We start from the raw sequence: 3,310 nt of genomic DNA on the forward strand, positions 1-3,310 counted from the left end.
CGCAGTTGCCCCGCTACTCGGCGTCAGCAGTGGCCATCGCCAGGCTGGAGCACTGAGGGCCAGGAGGTGGCATTGCCCCTCAGTTCTAAGGCAGCCTGAGCCTCCCTTCCCGCCCCCCGCCCCAAGTGCTTACTGTGGTTGGACCAAGCCCTGTCCTGCCCCACTTCCTAGAGCAAAACCCCATGCATGGCGTTAGAGTCCTGTCAACCTGGGACTGGGGGGCTTGTTATTCCCAGCCCCTTGGCTTTCTGAAAAGCCCCTTCCAATTGTTCCAGAGTTCAGGTGGGAGCTACGTGCAGGCGATGAGAGCAGGGGCTCCATTTGAGGAAGGGGTTTCTGAGATGGAGGACCCAGAGAAGGAGAAGGGGCATGGGGGAGTGTATATGATTGACAGTTCACCCCTCCCTTGGGATTGAGCCAGGAACCCCCAAAGCCCCTTCACCAGCTTCTTCACACTCTCGATCTCCAAGTGCAGCATTTGGATGAGCCGGGTCAGCTCTGAGATCTCGTTCTTGGTGTGTTTGAGGTCATCCCCAGGCCAGCCAGCTGCCAGCTGCAGCTCCTGGAACTACAGGGAGGGTGTCAAAGCAAGGAGCCGAGCTCAGCCTGGCAGACTGTGCCTTTGCCTGGGGAGTGTGGCAGAGGTAGGTATCTGTCCAGCTTCGCCAGGCCTATCACCTGCCTCCCACTCAACCATCCGTTCATTGGCTTGATTTATTTGCCTTAAACACAGTTGATCTCACTGATGGTTGGATTTGGCCTTAAGGTCAGTTGAAATTCCCATACTCTCCACACGGCAGCTTTACAACACACAACTTAGATTATGATACTCCCCTGCCTATAGCCCTTCAAAGTCAAGGTCAGATTCAAACTCCTAGCCTGGCATCAAGGTGCTTTGAGATCTGAGATCCACCAAGATCTTCAGACTCAGTTCTCACTGCCCCTGCCCATCACCTACTTGGCTCTCCACCTGTGCCAAACAGTTCCAGGTTCCATAAAGGGCCCATGTGCTCTCAAGTCTCTGACTCTTTGCGTGAGCCTCTCCCTCCAGCTCGAAAATATCCCCCCACCCGTCCTCCCTCTTTCCCTAACCAGCTCCAACTCAGGGCAGAGTCGCTTCCTCCAGGAGGCCTTCTCTGATTCCCTGCTTGGGTGCACTTCTGTGCCCAGAGCCCCCCGCACACCAGTCTGTAGGTCTTACCACGCTGTACTGTGATCACACGTTTCTATGTCTTTTCCATCAGGCTCAGAATGACAGGATGGCAGGGACCTTTAATTTTATTTCTACCATCTAACTTTGAGTGTAAGTCATTAAATTCAACTGAGGAGGCCCTGAGAGACCCGACAGTGATACTCAGGCTGGCTACTCCCCGCTCCCGCACTCCGCCCACTCAGAGGGCACAAAAAAGGCAGTAACCTGCCCGGCTTCTGGGCTTCGGCTTCTCGGCGTGGCCCGTCGCGACCTACAACTTCCCGGTGGGCGAACTTGAGAAGCCCCTCCCCTGCTTCCAACCCTTGACTCCTCCTCCCCACCCCAGAAACTCGGAAAAGAGCCGATTCAGCATTCTCCCAGGGGAGGGGTGCAGTGATGGAAAGAAGTCAAAGACTTCCTGCTCTGCCACACGGGGTGAGCCCCAGATCTATGGGGAGATTAGCTTTTGGAGGACCAGCTGGCCAGCCCAGGGAGCAGGAAGCAGCTGCTTCTGGCAGGAGGCCCCTGCCTGGGAGCGCAAACCCCTGAGGTTAACATTTCGCTGCTCTGCCCTGCTGCCCTGGGCCTGCCTGCATGCGGCGAAGGCCCCATGGGCAGAGACCAGCCTTGGGCAAACGGCGTGCCCTTTGTTCTGCACATAGTAAGGGCCCGTGGGAGGCACCATGAGGAGGGATTGGAGTCTGCATGCACTCCCTGGCAGTCGAGGGTGGGAGGCACCAACTGACGGCCCGGGGAGTGAGTGCAGTCTGCAACCGTAGTAGGAGGGATTTAGGTCAGACTGCACAAGGGGAGCTGTGCGGACTTCCTCTGAAGAAGGGAAGATTGTGATGCTCCAGGTGTCTTGGAATCGGTGCAGTATAAAAACAGTATGTCCACAAAGGCTATACCCAGACCCCCACCTCTGAATATCCAGCCGGAATCTCCAGGGCTGGCCCCAAACAGGAAGCTACACCCTCCAGTGCCCCCAAAGACCTGCCTCACACCCCCCTCTCTCCCACCACTCAGGGACAGCCACTAGACATAACTTCGGACACAATCACCTGAGGACAAGGGCAAGTGAGCTCAGCACGAAAGCTCTGTGAGAGCAACATGTTTTCATTTCTCCATCCAACAGTCGTGACCTTGTTGATTCTGCGAACAAGTTCCCAAAAGCCTTGCTGGCTTGGTGGGAAAGCCCATGCCTGGAGTTTCGTGAAGACAGGGACTTGCTAGACGCTGAGCATAAGCTCCCTGACCTCTTGTTCTATATTCAGTGGAGACCTCTGACTGCCTGTCCCCATACCTGCCCTATACCCCACACCTCCAGACTTGCACCCCTTCCCGCCAGATACTCCTGGGTCTCAGCACTGAGACGGCCCCACCCTGACGGCCTGCAATGCGCGATCTTTGGATAACTGTTGGTTGCTTTGAGACTGTGCTCCTGTTCTGCAGGCAGCCTTCAGGCTCCACACATGACCCTTCTGTCCTAATAATCTGGGCAACTTAGAAGTAGAGATCTGAGAAATTAGCTGATAACCTTGATTTGGACAGACAGCCAGACCCTTCAGGCCCCAGCCTCCTTCACTTTCACCTGAATTCTTGAGACTTCTCCCCAAGGAACAAACACGATTGCTCAAAGTGAATGACAAACGCTTTTTATTGAAGATTCACCCAAAGATGGACAGAGGGAAGGAGAAGAGGTGGACAGGGTACTGAGTGGCTCTTGTCCTGACCTTGCAGGGTCAGAGGCCGCCAAGTGATGGAGAAGGAGCTTGGTCCTGCTGCAGAGGGAGATCCGGGATCTGGTAGGAGGCGGCATTGGGCTGGGTGGGGATATATGCGACCCTAATAATTCTGGAGATGAAGCGCCTGGCTGGATTCTCCTCTGTCCGTGGGAGGTGAAGAGTCAGCTGACGCCTCTCCCATTCCAGCTGGGTCAGCAAGCCCAAATTAGGAAGAAGCTACCAAACTTCAAGAGAGCAGAGTCCATGCCCTGGCACTGAGGCGGCATTGGTAAGATAAGCCCCAGGAAGGGAGGGTGGAGGTGGAGGTGAAGCAAGCAGAGACACCAGGAATGGACCAGGCTGGCCTCAGGCGGCTGCAGGGACCTCACCTCCT

This window comes from Leucopleurus acutus, assembly GCF_964270905.1.
Source record: "Leucopleurus acutus genome assembly, chromosome: 11".
Classification (NCBI taxonomy): Eukaryota; Metazoa; Chordata; class Mammalia; order Artiodactyla; family Delphinidae; genus Leucopleurus; species Leucopleurus acutus.